Source organism: Polyodon spathula, chromosome 22 (assembly GCF_017654505.1).
Source record: "Polyodon spathula isolate WHYD16114869_AA chromosome 22, ASM1765450v1, whole genome shotgun sequence".
Classification (NCBI taxonomy): domain Eukaryota; kingdom Metazoa; phylum Chordata; class Actinopteri; order Acipenseriformes; family Polyodontidae; genus Polyodon; species Polyodon spathula.
Genome location: NC_054555.1, coordinates 7,358,129 through 7,375,751, shown reverse-complemented (window position 1 = coordinate 7,375,751; position 17,623 = coordinate 7,358,129).

Below are 17,623 nucleotides of genomic sequence, written 5' to 3'. Positions count from 1 at the left end.
ACACAGCTGTTTCTGTTTCAGTTAATGATTGTGTTTCAACCTACATATTGAATTGATGATCATTAGCACCTGTTTGGTATAATTGTTTAATCATACACCTGACTATATGCCTACAAAATCCCTGACTTTGTGCAAGTGTACCTAGAAGAATTGATGCTGTTTTGAAGGCAAAGGGTGGTCACACCAAATATTGATTTGATGTAGATTTTTCTTCTGTTCACTCACTTTGCATTTTGTTAATTGATAAATATAATCTATTAACATGTCTATTTTTGAAAGCATTCTTACTTTACAGCATTTTTTCACACCTGCCTAAAACTTTTGCACAGTACTGTATATATATATATATATATATATATATATATATATAATATATATATATATATATATATATATATTATTTTCTATATCTTTGCCTAACTGAAAGGATACACCAGGTGGGCAGTCAAATGAGGGATAGTAAAGAAAATACAAGACTATATTTACACTGACCATCTGAACCACCCGCAAGCTCCTCCTTCCAGCCAGTATAAACAAAATAAAGTCCCATACCAACATCTGAAGGTAATGAGAGTGGCAGGCCGGTGGTGAGGTGTGGTGTGCCGCAGTGAATGAGAAGCTGTCAGGCCAGCTGTTAAATCAAGTCCATTTAGATTTGGGCACGCTTACCTACACAGCACTGGCCTGGAGACTGACAGAAAGCAAACCTTACTGAAGTTCCTGTTTTGTAAAACGAAGGGAAGTGGTTTAATTATTAGTCCTGGGGCTCTTTCTTGCTGCTGTCTCTCTGGAGATGAAATATAAAAGTAAACTTTCAGGCCCAAAGGCACAAATTTTGAGATCTGTTAAACTTCAATCTCCAGGAAGAAAGATAATCATCAATTCACAAAACACCCGCTGGCAAACTCACAGAGAGATAAATGTTATTGCGCGAAAGCATCGCTGATGAGCCTGGGCAATTGCAGCATTGATTTCTGTTTTTTACAGTCTGGACTGTTTATTGAAATGTTGTGCTTAAGCTTTACCAATGACCTTGGGCATGCGTACATTATTGTAATAAGCTCAACTATGCCAGACACCATTGATTTGAGACCTATTGTTTTGCTTCTAAAAATCCAAGCAATTCTTTGGAGCATTTCTGTTTCCTGCTCATCTTGGATGTGGATCAAATGTTTACCACCTGATTGGTCAGTGTTGTGAGGCAGTTCCACCCACCCCGCTTTGGTTTGCTCAGGGGCAGCTCGGATTGGCAGCCAACGTGGGTCTGTTAAGCTAACATGGAAACACAGTATCAAGGGCAGCAGGGGTTCAGGGGTGCATGGAAGTGAGGTGTAAGAGCAGCACGGCACTTACAGCAAAATAAACGGTGAGCGAAAACGGGTCTAGAGACCTGGGCCTCGATTACCTTCTCAGTACATTTATTACTGAACTATGAGAAGAGGCTCAGGATAGTGGCCCCTACATTTCAAGAAAAAGAAACTTGGATTAACTTTAAATAATAGAGCCCTATCAGCAAACATAATAAAATAGTAGTGAAAGTGATACACTGAATAGCTATACGATTCAGTATTGAGGTGAAACCCAATCTCTGTTTACACACTGTGGAACAGCCGCAGCAGTTCAAGCCTCGGGTTGGGGGCGGGACCGCTCCAGATTAATGCAGTCCTTGGATGGAGTCCATTAGAAACACTACTACCATCTGATGATTTGTGTGGTCCGGGTGACAGGGAGAGTGTCTAGTTTATATCGATACTATGGAGCATTTTACAAAATGCTAATTTACACAAAATGGTACCTTTGCACACACAGTTTCTGTAAGTCTTCCTCCCAAGAGAAGTTCTAATTAATTTCTTCTCTGGGGGTATCATTCTTTTCTCACCATCATTTTATCTTGTGGACTCTCTTGCACTCACACTGCTAGAAACACAGATAGTAGACAGTGTCTTATCCCATCCCTCTCTAATATTAGCAAGTTCATCATCTACTGATGTTACCAGATAGCAACTTGCAATAACGAACACCAATGGGAGCATGAAACAATCCTGCTAACACTCCTCATTTTGAAATGCTGAGTTAAACTAGGACAGTATCTAAAGTATTCATGGCAGGGCGGTAAAATGTGTATTTCCTTAGGTTGGTAGATTTCGCAGTTTATCCAGTCTCCTTTGTTTATACCCTGTATTTGCCATGCTTTACCATAGTTATCTGTGGTTCTTACAAAGCGCTACCACGGGTATCTGTGATGGACCATGCTTACCTGTGCTTTACCATGGGTTCACTATGCTTTAACTTTACTACACTGTACTCTTACTATTAGTGTACCGCAGTAAACTTTTTATTAGGGGGGTAGCACAAGCAAATTCCACAGGTGGGTTTAGCAGCTGACACTGATGCATGGTCATGTTACAGGGGTTTTGGGCCCCGATTATTGCAGAGGTTAATGAAGTTCTACAAAAAAAAATACAAAGTAGCACTGAAAAACAGGGATTCACTTCAAAAAAACAGGCACATTGGCTACAGGAAGGGAATAGTAGTTACCATTTTAATATTTACTACATCCATTTAGACCCTAGTTCTGTGATTATGAGGATGGAACTCCATACATTAGCCATAGGTATTTAACAAAGAGATTTTCCTTACCACGTCAATTTGTCATGAGATTTTGTTTTATCAAAATATAAAAAAATATGTGATTGAATTTGAGACTGAAACGGGTGGAGGACATTTACAAGTGTGTTTATATATATTTCCAGGTCCAATAAGATGGAGATTGAAGCTTCCCATCCTTGCTGTTTAGTGGAGCTCACTGCCCCAGCCTGCCTGAGTGATTTAAGGCTGGCTCTGAAAACAGATGCCTGCACTTCAGTTTACTGGGTTTCTGACATCTCTGTATTTATTTTGCCAGTATGTATTTTGTACCTGGAAAGCTGTATTGAAGCTTCACTCCAGCTGTCACATCATACAGGAGAATCCAAGACTATTCCCATATTAAACTGCCTATCATAGTTATTAACCTTTGCTAGTCATGCAGCCTCATAAAAGTACTGGACCAGGGCTGTCCAATCACTGTCCTGGGGGCCCATTCCACTCCAGGTTTAACAGGTAAAATGATATAATGAACAACTTCAGGACCTGGATGGAAATTTAATTCAATTACACAATTTAGAACAGGGTTGGAACGAAGACCAGGAGTGGAAGGGCCAGCTTTGGCCACCCCTGTACTAGACAATATCAGGACTCTTTCTTTACTGTTGGATCTTTTAAGGTTTTACTGAAAATTCACCTGCAAGTGCATATTGGTATCTAACAGCGTCTTCTTTATGTATTCTTGGAATTTGAATTGCAAAACTGCAATTCTAAGAAGCATGAATATGCCAATATTCTGGTAAGATTTTTAAAATATGTATTTTTTAATGTGAGCTTCAAAACACACAGTTAAAGCGTACAATCTTTCACAGCACAGGAATGCAGCAAAATAACTATCTAGTCTCAAAATGGGAAATGTGTGTGGCTTTTCCAGGAGCAGCATCTGCTACCTCCAACGAGTATTGGGACTATAGTGGGAACACAGGGTGTATCGAGAAATGTGTGCCTAATGGAAATCTAGCATTCACAAAACGATATGGCATGATGGTGTATACTGGTCATACAGGAACATAAGGGCTTTAGAACCCTGGGGGACATGAAGACTGTAAGGGAAATCATTTCTTCAGATTGAGAGCAGGTGGAAGGTTTGGCAGAGCTAATTAGTTTAATACTTTCAGGTCTGGGTATTAGCTCTGCCAATCATCTCCGCCTGTCCTGAACAAACTAATTAAATAGGCTATAAGCTATTAAATAAGTATGGGTGACTACAAGGGAATGCAAACAACAGTGCTGTGCTTTGTATTGTGTAATAAGAACCAGCGGTCATTTAAAAATGATTAAATGTTTGATGGGGGCAAAAGGACTTAGCCGTCCACCACAGTTAATAGAGGATGGAGTTACGGAGAACTTTCCTTGTTATAAGTTTAGGTTGTTTGTCCACCAACAAGTCTTTTCCCTGAACACTGTGACAGCTCACCTGATCTAGACAAGGTGCTATATCACTTATGGTTATAGTTATCTCAATGAACGTGTTCTTGTTGTTTAGATTGACTTTATTTTAGTTTCAGGCATCACTTTTTAAAACACATCAGTAAGAAACGCCACCTAAAACGAATGTGGATATATCTTACCTGCACTCGGGGCAGAGTGTTGTAGGGGGGACAGGTTAATGGTTACACGCTGGTGCATCTGATGCAAGAGGTTAGACATTCTGAGAACTATTATGAGGTCACAAGGTGTTTTAAATTCAGATGTGAATGATACAAAGTGAATCTAAACAACATGAAGGCTTCTTTAAGGTTTTCTCATGCTAGATCTTTGATTCATTCATTTAAGCTGCAATCAATGGGTCCAGCGATGTTTAGTTTCAACGCTTCCCTTCAGCTGCCATACAGTTTCCTTTCCCAAGGACATTTGTGAAAGCTCCCTGATGCTCCCCACCAAAGCCACTCAATTGTAAAATTTTCTATTGTGTTGTCTAACAACGCTTTTCATATTTCAATAAAAAGGTGTTCAAATCCCTCCAGTCAGTGAGTCATCAGAACAAATGGCATGACATTTTTCCTTTGAGTAATTACATTTTTTTTTTTTCATCTTTTGTGGAATTTCAAAATTAGAGGCTTGAGCTCCTTTTTGGAAAAAAAACCAACTCTTTTTAAATGCGTTTATGTTTCATATCAATGGTGCACCTACAACATAGTTTAATTTGTGCTAGGGTTTGTGTTGTAATAACTGTCATCTGTTTGTGCTTGAATATCCCTGAGGACACTTTTGAAAATGAGATGTATTCATCTAGAGGGGTGCTCTTGGTAGAATTATTATTGCAAACTAATACAACTCGTAAATAAATGTGTGTGCTTTCTCTTACGCTGTCATATTGAAATCAGCCATATCAATCTTCACACCGACTAATGAAATAACAGCTCTTCTCCTGTTTCAGCATTATAGGGCCAATTTGATTAAATGAAGAGAAGACAGTATTTAAAGAAATATAATACTGAAGCATGTGAGGCAGGACAGGTTTCATTGACTTTAACTGTTAGCTAAACAGTAATGCACTTTACTTAATATACACCAGATTCAAAGGAGATAAGTCTCCCTGAATGATTCCCTTTTAAATATTAAACATAGTCAGCTCCCAACACCAGAGGTGGGTTTGATATGTTTAGTGTCACCACCTTAAACTGGTGCAAGACAAGCTCAAGACCCTGGTTCTTCCTTTGAAATTACAAATATTCCCTGAAATGGTCACAACTGACCCAATATAAGAAGATCAATCAATCAATCAATAGATAAATAAATAAATACATACTTTTGAGGTCAGGCTACTTTGTAAATTTTTGAACATTTTTAACTAGAATCTACCTGTTATTTAAATTTTCTCTTTAACTATATTGTTATGACAACTTGCTCTAATTTTGTTAACAGCAAAACTTAAGTCTAAATGCAATTTGTCAGATTACATAAATACAAGCTTGTGTTCAAAGAAAAATGATTTTTTCACTTGATGGGTTAAAAATGTATCATGTATGCAAAGTTTACCTCTATTTTCTGACAAGGAAATGTTTCTGCCTAAACCCATGTTGTTTCTTGCTAGTTGAAAACATCAATGGCTAGATTATGTTTTCATTTAGAGGCTTTTACTATAAATAACCTTAAGTTGCTTCTTATATAGTTTAGAATTGTATTATGTGTTTTTTTCTTTCAGATAATAATTTCGCTAAAACTTTGCTAATCACGATTCGGAATCACTCCTAAGTGTTCAAGGCCTACGTTTGTTTTTCTGTAAACAAAATTAAAATCAAGCCTGTGGACTTTTTACTGAAACTGTTCAGATGTTTCTTCTGAAACTCTTCTGAAACAGTCTGTATAGACTGGAGCCTGCATGCTTGCATCCTGTCTGAGCTCTGCCTCTCTTTGTGAGAGCCCTGCCATTATCCTACTCCTCCTGCTCTATCTCAGAAGCCTCTTGTCTCCATCTGACCACTGCTCAAAGAGAGAGAGGTCACTGTGCCCCCGCTAAGTGCCTATTTAATCCTTGTTTCCCTTCAGATGGACTCCCTACTAGAGAACCTTTGCATTTCCAATGGGAATTTGGAAAGTGAATAGCAATAAGAAGCCTTGTTCTTTAAGTATGACGAACCAAAACCAGAGCACAAAACATAATTAAACGAATACACTAAATCAATAAGCGTGTGCACAGAAAAATGGGATTTCCATTGAATAGCAATCTTTAATATTGGCTGAAGGCTTATATATTAACTTCACTACATTGCTTTCTTAAAATAAACTTGGAAATCGATAGCAGAATCTGAGACACTTATCATCAATGACTAGTTCATTATATGCTGTGAGATTAATTTCCAGCGAGGAACTTGAATCATGCAGCAATCGCTGACAGACAGTGTCCAGTTTCCAAAGCTGGATGTGTTCAGTGGGTAGCTCTCTAAATCTTTTAGGTTCACCACACAGTCATTCTGTACAGTTGTTTAAAATGTATATTATTAAAAGTCTTGCCTGCAATGCTAGCCTACACAGACATGGTGGATCAATGTACTGTACTATGCTGCAATGCAATAAGACTTTGATCATGCAAGTTGGTTAATTCCACTGGGGAACCCCCAAGAGGAGACGAAAGAAAGAGGGAGGTTCATGATGAAAGATCAGCATTACAAGTAAGTACTGGTGAAAAAGCTTTTGGATTTAAAGAAAAGCTAATTCCATCCCTGTAGAGTCCTTCTATGTTGTATTTTGTAGGACTCCACTGGGTAGCAAGCTCCAAAGACCAGGTAATAAAATTAACTGTGACACATCCAAAATACATTTTTCACCAAGCATAGTTTTTAACTCCAACGTTAAAGAATAAAAAGGAAAAACATAGCTTTAAGATTCCCTTTGAAGTTTTGATATAAAACAGGTGGTTTACTTCAGAGGAAGTCACAGGAAATAGCAGATATCTAATCAGCCAATCAACGGTCACTTGAGTTGTTGGCTGATGTCAAAAGTAATACAATGTCACACAGTGTGTATATCACACAGTTAATAATCAAAAGAATCTATAAAACAAATAACCATCACATAACTGAGGCAGGTTGATGCAAATCCAAACTAAATCATTCTTTGGGAAAAAATGGCATAAATGTTCTGTAAATGGAAAACATTGTTGCTTGGTCTTATAAATACTTATTTTGTCCCCATAGACAGCATGTTAAGTATTTGAAACTGCGGCAGTCCATTATAAACAGACATCTCTAGAGCTCTATGAGCTGGAAAACAAGTCCCCAGTGAGATGTGACCAATGCTAGAAGAAACGCTAAAGAACAAAAATCAATAGATAAGACATCAGAGAGGACGACAGGGTTGGATGTCAAGAGGACCAGTTCTTGCTTGAAGGTTTGTGCTCTTGTAGTGTACAGTACACTAGGGACACCTCTTGTAATTATTGAGTCTTCAAGCCAAGCTTGGCAGTGCCTGTCAACAGGGTTGACTCAAAATCCATGGGTCGCGGGGTCCTTGTGAGGTTATCATCTGTTCTCCTGTTCATGAGTGACCCTGCAGACAGAGGGAATATCAGTCTTGACACACGAAGAGCTCTACCATTTCGAATTCAAGTGGAAGGAGAAACAGAGGCAGCAGAATCAGAATTTGGCCAGAGAAAGTTCTAGGAAATGAATCCCCCTTGGGGTGTCCCTCTGTGTAACTCTTTACAACATGGAGAAATGTGATCCCCTCGAAGCGGAAGGGTTGTTTTTTAAGTCTTGTCTTGTGTGATGGCAACTCTGGCTTTTCTTTCATTTGTTCAAAATGAGGATTACAGAGGTTTCTTCTTCCTAGCAGCTTTTCCCAGTGTCAGAAGGGTCCCCTTTCCAATTCTCTCAGGGCAGCCTGCCATCGCTCATTGTTCAAGCCATGTCTCCCTGCTGCAGTCTGTTCCCTGCTGTGCTCTTTTCACTTAACCCATTTGTCTCCAAAGAGAGAAACAGGATCTTAACATATCTAATACCCACTGGAGAGTTACAGAGAAAATACAGACTCCCGCTGCTCAAAAAACCTGCATCCGGCATTAAGCCAATTAAATCAATTAAAACATGAAACAACAAGTTTGATATACGTTAAAGAAATATAATTGTTTGGTCAAGTTTACAAGGTATTGTTTGTGGTTATTAACTGTTACCCAATAGCTTATTGACACATCATGTTGTTTATGCTTTGTTAACAGTTAGCTGATATGTATTAACCTCTTTGCAAACTATTAAAAAGGAATAACTACAATAAGTTAATATAATTTGATGCTCCCTAACCCTTCAATTATTATCCCTAAGATTGTTACTTTTTTGTTGGTTATTTTAGCATTTTAAGTGCCCTTTAAACCTCTGCACCCTCCTCTTAACTGAGTCTTCTTTGGGTTACACATAAAAACCTGATTGGTCAATGAATGGTTAATTCATATCCTTGACTCTGTGGATTTCCATTAACCAGAAGCAGGCTTACTGAGCGCATCCTCCTCTCAACCAGGATTGTCTTTTCTGTGCAGCTCTTGCTCCATTAATGTTGAACAGCTAAGAAAATGTATTTTAGTCTCTGAGTGATTATTATAATTCTATGGTGGTTGTCAATGTAATCCCATCTATTTCTACTTCATGTTAAAGTTCATTAACGCAGTGTGCTGATCTGACAAGAAAAAAAGAAATATGATTATATATTATTTGTTTATTTAGCAGATGCCTCTATCTAAGATGACTTACAGACACTAGGGTGTGTGAACTATGCATCAGCTGCAGAGTCACTCATAAACATCTCACCTGAAAGACAAAGCACAAGGAGGTTAAGTGACTTGCTCAGGGTCACACACTGAGTCAATGGGTGAGCTGGTATTTGAACGGAGAACCTCTTGTTTACAAGCCCTTTTCTTTAACCACTGGACCACACTGCCTTATATAATATAAGGTACATTTCCTACAGGCATACAATGCTGTGACTGAGGATGGAACTCCATCCATATGCATGTATTAAACCAAGTATGTGTGTGTGTGTGTGTGTATGTGTGTGTGTGTGTGTGTGTGTATATATATATATATATATATATATATATATATATATATATATATATATATATATATATATATATATATATATATATATATATATAATATATATATATTGTATTTGTATGTAATCCTGAATTTTATATGACGTAGAACGTCGTGCTCTTTATGTAAATAGATCACCCCGTCAAAAAACTAGTGGTTAGCCGGTTACTAGATGGGTTGAGGTGCCAATAGACATGGATTTGAATTATCTTTTTCAATAGTCAATTTATTTGCGCAACCCCTGTATGTGCCATTGCTAATTTAACTATACCCACAGCATTGTAGCTGTCAGAGAGACACAGTATCTTCCAGACATGCGATTATTTATCATCTGTCAGAATGAAGAAAATATTCAGGATTGAGTTCACTTCCCTGATCATTCTGTGGATGCAGATGGCACAGGATAGTGATAGATCAGCCCTCAGTTGACAGCTTAAATGCCTGTCAACAGTGGGAATATTTAAAACACACATCATTTTTAAACGTCAAACAAATCTTAGCTTTCGGCAAGATGTTAAGCATACAATCCACCGGAGAGCTGCCAAGAGACAGATTTTGTATTAATTATTTATAGGAAATACAAACAGAGAGATGTTGATTTATTGATTATTAGCCAGTTGAAAATTGACTCTCTTTCCTTCCAAATTAATTGCACAGCCTTGATTTGTTGCAGTGAACTTTGTGGCAGCTATTTCTTTGAGTGAAAAACAACACTTCTCTGAAGATACACTCACTGGCCCTTATACTGACTCTGCATGCTGATTTCTTCCTTCTCCTAACCTCCCCCTCCCCTTCCATCTCACCCTCACTCGTGGTTATGATTAATGTGATATCATCTGATCACAGCAGATTAATGCATGGTTTTATATAGATTCCATCATGACGTCATGTTACTGGTGCCACGTGTGTTGTCTGTGGGGAAAGAGCATCTCTATCAGTGCAAACAGTCCGACAGTGTCACGCCGCCTCTGAGATGAGGCCAGCAGTGTTAATGGGAGTCAGCCGGCAGACATGTGGACTATCTGATTACTTTGACAAAGTCTCATCTCCTTTTTCTATAATCGGCTGCATCTCATTTAAACACAGCTAGTACTGCTGCTCTCATTTTAATTGTTCACACGAGACATACTCATACCATTACAGATTCAGCCTTGGAAAACTGAAGCGACAGTCTCGTATACCTTTTGGTTTGTGAATAGGACACAGGAATTGAAATGCAATTCTCTACTGAATTATAATAATGTTATAAGCCTTCAAACTCCGGCTTTTAAACTCATAACCAACTTTAATCCTAACTATGATTGATAACAAGTGCAATTCAAATTACTTAAGGTTATAAAAGAGTTGTGCAAATATGCCCAGCAAGTGGGTAACCCTAATCAAGTAAAACTCTTAAATCAACAGTATTTGTAAGGGGTTGCATGTTCCCCTTCTGGATAATTACTCTAGTATGGAGGAAAGGTGAACTTCCATAGACTTCTGTATTGATTTAGAGAGATAACTGGAAACAGGCAGAAGGAATCTGAACTATTTAATAAAATATGAGATTCAATAACAAAAGCAATATAATACAAGCACATATGAGCAGAAATGTTATCCTCAATACCTAAGTCTTACTAGTTACAATTAACTCAGGGGGTATCCTATACAATCTATAAAATGTAATAATTAACTGCTGTAATAATAAAAAAATATGCTTGTAAAAGTTTTATAAAATGATCAATGCAATCTTTGAAGCTGACACACCCGCTCCATAGAGCACACATACAGAAACATCTTTAAGACGTTAAGTGCATCAAGACCCATTACTAATATGGACGGATTAACGATGCGTACTCAAAGACTGATGAATCAAGAGCTAAATCAGCTACATATTTTTTCCCAGTTTAAAGGTTTGTTTCCTAAATTACCATATTACATTACGTGCTGTTCTGCATTTAAAAAAGCATTCAATCATATATAATCTATGCATTAAGTAAACCCATAGGATTGAAGTAACAGCGAGAAAATGTGATCTCTAATCTACCTGTACCGCCGTCATTTAAATATGTGAACACCCTGTATAAAAGTGTGATCAGCACAATCCTGATGATGCTGTCATCGTTAATTTAAATGGTATAAAAGCAATTGAGATGTGGATGCAGCTGTGTGCACACGTATGGGGATGGGGGGGATCAGGTGCTGTTGACAACCCTTGCGAGGCTGACACCCCCACTTCATGCATGGGTTCATTTAAAATGGGAAACAAGCCTGCCTTTACTGTGCTTGACATCACATGCCGTCTAACTTGCTGAACATGTCATCTCATTCCAAGGCCTCGCACTGAGTGATGGCTAATAATAATAATAAAAAAATAGGCAGGCATTAGCAGACCTGGCCTGGTGGAAACATGCCTCTCCCATGGAGATGCAGCTGTAGTGTATTGACGTCACTGCAATGTCTGCCATAGCCCCTCTCTTCTCCATCCCTCCACCTCTACTAGCGGCTCCTCCATGCTTTATACTGTCTGACATTGCCATGCATGTCTGTTGTTGCTTTAAACCAGTCAGGAGACAGATGGTGAAGTTCAGTGATATTTCCACTTTTCTGGGGCTGAACTGATGAATACTGCGTGACACCATAACAGGGGCTGTTAAACCGTTCCCTTGAAGTCTAACAGAAATGGAAACTGTCATTTTAGGTTAAACTATCTGGAACTGAGGTAGACAACATTTTTTTACAAAAACGTTTACAGGTTCTTTAATTTCTTTAATATCTTTAACTTTCTTGTGAATAAGATAGTACACTCACCAGGGAACTTTTACTCATGGTACCATTGTTTTTAGCTGAAGGTTTGCAGAGCTATCATTAAATAATTTGCATGCAGCATAGTTTTTGTTATTTGGTATGTTATAAAAGCCAGATAGCACTGATGCAATTGCATTTTTATTCTATAGTTTAATACAAATTACAACACAATAAAAGGATCTCTACTAAAACAAATCTCTTATAGCATTCTTTATTAAGCCTCGGGTTGCATGTCAGCACATTCTTAGCCCCCCAGAGGGTATTTCTGGAATTTAAGCGGAGACCTCTGGATGACCGGCAGTGTGTAGCTCCCCGGAGGAGGTAAGAGAAGTGAGTGTCTGGAGAGGGAGTTACAAATCAAACCAGTCCCTTAGCGACCCTGAGAGCGAGGGAGACAGACTGACTGACTGACACACAGCAAGCAGAGAGAAGTTAGCTCTTCTGTACTGGATGTTAAAATACAGGGAATGCAATTACACAATTTAATACCATTAAATAAATAGGCATGCAGCAGGAATGCTGGCATTAGAATGTATCAATTGTATTATTGAATTGTTTGGTGCAGCCCTAAGAAGAAGGCCAGGTAACATATGAATAGTCATCTTGGACCCCACAGCCTGTTACGGGTCTGATCAAACTGATAAGACAGACAGATGGAGCTGTCCTAGAGGCATGGCGGTCAGGTGACAGAGAGATCATTGCACATGGTCTCTGGAGAAGGATCGGGAGAGAGAGAGAGAGAGAGAGAGAGAGAGAGAGTGAGAATTTACAAGGGGACAGCGCCTGGGTCACTAATGGATTAAGACTAGAGAAATGAGCGTAGCGAGGAGAAGCGTGCACACTGTTGTTTATCGGTGGTTGTCAGGGGAAAGGGGGGGGACAGGGACAGCTCACTGATGCCTGGCAGCTGGCTCGCTACTGTGGAGGAGGAGGTGGAGAGCTCCTCTCCAAACCAGAAGTCCAGATTGCATAGCTCCTAGAACAGCTGGAGGCTCTTCCCAAAATAACACAGAGCTCACTTTCCTTTTTCATGTACATTTATACTGTACAGATTAATCTACCACAGCCTACATTTTCATAAAGAGATAAAGTCTATGCTTATGGTTTTCTATAGACCACGCTATAATGGGATGTGCAAAGTATAAAGAGAGAGATATTCTTTTTATAAGGTATTTAAGGAGCAATTGTCGTACAAGTGTGTCTGAGATCTGACAGTTTACAGATGCACAAACTCTGCGCATATAAATACTATTAGGCCTGCTCTTTTGCGCCCCATGCTGGCAGGGGTAATTAGTGCAGAATCTCAGCTTCCTTTTTGCCACGTACACTGTCCTTAATGCATGATATACTGCTCAACCACACAGCCAGGCTAATACAGATTTTATATCCCCCCCAGTCAAGGTACAATGAGGTTGTATTTGTGGCATCCTCATGTAACGTCCCAGTGTTGCTCTGTGTCACATGAACTTAGTTCTTATTATCCCTCTCTTTCCAGTCTGGTGGATTTGCATTTCATCCCTCGCTCTGAGTTTGCTCTGCTGTGCTCTGTACTTCTCTCTGCAGTGTGGATTTGGGTTTCAATCTGATTCAGTTTCAATCTGATGTGTAGCCCAGAGGAACTCATTCTTTCTTGTTGCAGCTCAAGATATTCCCCAATCCTGCATTAAAAGACCATTCTCCCATCTTCTAAGAAGACAAAAACACAGGCCTGTGATACTAACCATCAGTTTTTAAGAGATTACTGACTTCACAATCCTGCTTATCACTCCTAATCTGGCTCCCAATCATGAATCCTGTTCTGAAGACCTGTTGCAATTCTCCTGGCACTTGTATTTATTTATGGCTTTCAAAATGTAGATGATACTTTCCTTTAATAGTAAACCCTTTATAATATTGGCTCCAGCAGTAATAGTTTTTTGGTTGTGCTATAATGCGCAGTCGGTATGCTGTAACGGTTGAATTTGCCGTCACTTAAGGGACCCTCATGTAAGAAAGATGCTGCACAGCGCTATCCTGATAAGAAAACTATTAAACAATAATAAAAAAAATGAAATAAATAAATCATTTCTACGGGGCTCCTGAGTGGCGAATCCAGTAAAAACCACTCGCGTATAGTCTGGTCATTGCCGGTTCAAGTTCAGGCTATTCCTTTGTGGATCGTGGATGGGAGCTCCCAGGGGGTGGCGCTCAATTGGCCTAGTGCCGCTCGGGGGGAGGAGGGTTAGGTCGGTCAGGGTGTCCTCGGCTAACTGCGCACCAGCAAACCATGTGATCTGGCCAGGCACCTGCAGGCTTGCCTGTAAGTTGCCCAGGGCTGCGTTGTCCTCCGACGCTGTAGCATTGGGTGGGATGCTTGGTGAGTCTGCATTGTGTAAAAAAGTGTGTGTTTGTCTTCGCCCTCACAAGTCAGCGCAGGGGTGGTAGCGGTGATCAGCTATACAAAATCATTGCTAAATTGGGGAGAAAAAAAAAATTGGCGACTGCTAAATTTAAATAAATAATTTCTAACAAGATCCTTTTCATTTGCTGCCTTTCAAAGCGGCATTCTCTTAGGGTACTTTACACACAATCATCATCCTATTTGCAATAAAACTGTTCTGTGGTGTAACCATATCTTGAAGGTGATGCTTATCAAATAGCTAAAAGCTCCCCATTAAATGAAGCCAATTCAGCGGTTAGAGAAGCTGATTAAAGACATTGCTTTTTGTTTTGAATAAGTGTTTTCCATTTTTGTTATTCAGTTAGTTGCTGAAATAAATATTCAAAACAAATCTGCAAAACTGCAAAACTTTTTTCATGTATTTTTATTACAAAGCCAGTGGAAAGCTCTTCCGATTGAGGAACACACTACTGTTCTCTGTCCTGCTGGCTTCAAAGCTGCCTGTCTCAATCTACCATTGCTTTCTCTCCACAAAGCAAGTCTCAGCCCCCCACACCCCCAAGATCACAATCTCCAATAGAATATGCCTCCAATGTGCCTATATAATAAACACGAGAGGTTCTCATTCAAATAATGTTTTCTATACAATCGCCTCTTTCTTCAGATTTGTGCATTTTGGGAAAAATGTCTAAAAATTGAAAAATAAATAATGACTGCAAAACAATGACTGAATTGAATTCTTACAGAAAGTTTAAGGATACCAGTAACTAATTGAATAAATGGGCAGACCTAATGCTCCTAGACCTGTATAAAGGTCTGCAATATTTAGATTTAGTTTAGTCTATTCACGCTCTGCCAGGGACAACACAGGTGCAGTTCATCTCAATAACGCAAGCACTAATACAAAGAGAGACCTTGTATTCAAGCACATACCCATATTGATTCTTGCATCCAGGTTATTCTTGTAGCTACAATTGCTGCACATGGCTGAAAAATAAACTTATTGCAATTGTCGTTTCACCTGCCTAGCCCCATATCTCTCAATTATATTAGCGTTGTTGTACCCAATATGTGCTCTGAGGTGCAGAAAAGGCACTTTGTAAGTCTTAAGTTTGTCATTGCTCTTGTACTGTAGTCGCCTTGGCTTTGAAACACACAAAACACTACAGTTAAAACGGTGGGAATTGTAATACTTTAACAAAGCAATAAAGAGGATCAAACTGCTGACCCTGTGGTTGCTAAGAGACTGTGTTCCCATTCTGAATAGATGAGTTCTTTGATTCCAGAAGCTACTCTAGTGTATGTGGTAGAGAGTCACTGCAAGCAGGCTGGATGCAAAACCAATGGAAAAGCGTAGAGAAAATAAGAAAAAAAAAGTAGAAATACCTTTTAGACAGTTTGAGAGAATAGTTTGTTTTATAGCATGTTTCCTTTCCATACGATCAGTTTTGATGTTAAGCTGTATTAAATACATAGGTATTATCTACTTAAGTAATATTGTACCAAAACGGAAGTGCTGTGCGCTTACAGTCTTTAGTATGTATTGCAGCGGATAACGCAGGCAGGCGCATCACTCAAGGCAATACATTCCCCACACAGGCGGAGAGCAGGCGCGAACCCGAGCCCTGTCGCACTAAATAGCGCCGATACCGCTGTACTAAAGAACCGTTCCTTGCAAAGTAGCTGCTACCTTCCCCCCTGCACGCTACAGTACTAGCAAATGCACATTAAAATATAATATGTGTCTCCGAGCTCTAAATCAAACATATACATACTTTGTTACTAGCCCATACACTAATAGCACTTACATGAAGATAACACGCAGTGCCATTGTAAATCATAGCACATTTAGACAAACTGAACGTGTATATGTGAACGTACAACTTCGTGAATGCAATTTTAATTATTTCTGAACTGTACACTATAATGGATTGGTATTACTGATTTTACGAGTGCATTTACCCACTTCAGCTCGGGAAATCACGAGTCGACGCAACCGCTTCTCCCAGCTCTCGAGGACTGCGTCAGTTTCATCAGTTAACTCTCCCGCAGGCAGCTCAGCTTATTTCTGGAAATCAATACAGCTCCAGAAGGCACTGTTTTTAGTGGAACAGGCTCAGTATCAGAACAAGGCTCAGAATAGACATTTTATTTAGAAAATTTAAGAAGGAGCAGCCTCGCGCTCTGATGCACATTGCCATCAGCATGAAGCCCCAGGTCACATCACCACTGCGGGGGTCAGCACGGCTCCTGTGTCCGTTTCTTTATTGATAATCAGTGTAAATTATAAAATAAACGGTCTGGCGGATACCTCTCCAAGCATAAATCACGCATGCAAAGACTTACTATTCTTTCTCAACTCCATGACTTTGAAAAAACAAAGCAGCGGAGCCCCTGAAACTGACTAATCACTTTAAACTTCCCTTCTTCCCTGTTGAAGAGAGGTGTTTGAGGATTTTAGCCTACATACATTGCAGGCAACTACACACAAGCATTGCTGTTCAGTATGCCGTCTAGTCCCAGTGTGGTCACCAGTATCCGTGAATAACTAATGCAATGTACTGAACTAAACTGGTGCATTTTTCATAGAGAGATGATCTCCCTGTCTTATGATTTGTTCCTGCCAGGGGAGCTGGCAGCAGCGTTATAGCCTGATTGTAAGGCAGAGGCGAGCACCTGCAGTCTTTGGCTTGCTTCTTGCTAGTCATTGCTGAATATGATGTCAGCTTTTTGCCTGATGCATAAAGGAATTCAAATTGCATTCCTGTGCCCTGGCACCTGGGCTAATGGGACAGTCAAGTTACTGGAAAACTGATCTCCTTTCTCTTGTTCCCTCCCTTAACAATCCCATATAAGTGACTCATCAATTGCTATAAAGAAGTATATGTTGGATGGGGTTTCATATCAGAGCCACTGTAAGGTGGAAAATATGGAGACAAATCACTTTAGTGTCTTTACTCCACCCAGCACTCAATAGTTTTCAGTTTTTCATTTTCTGTAAAGCAATGCTATAAACATTTTCTTTAACCTTTAAGATACCCCCAGTCCCTTCCACAACTAAATTACAGCTAACTGATGCACACTGTCATTACCTATACACAACAAAAAGACCCCCGTTCATAATATATTATTCATCCCTACAGCACAATTCTCCTCCTTTATTTGCATGGTTTATTTTGTAAGACAATAATCCTTTAGCAAAAACTGTAAATCATGTTTTTTTTTCTATTAAATATGCAGGTAGGTAGTTGTTTTGTTGTTTTTATATGGGGTGCGTTAG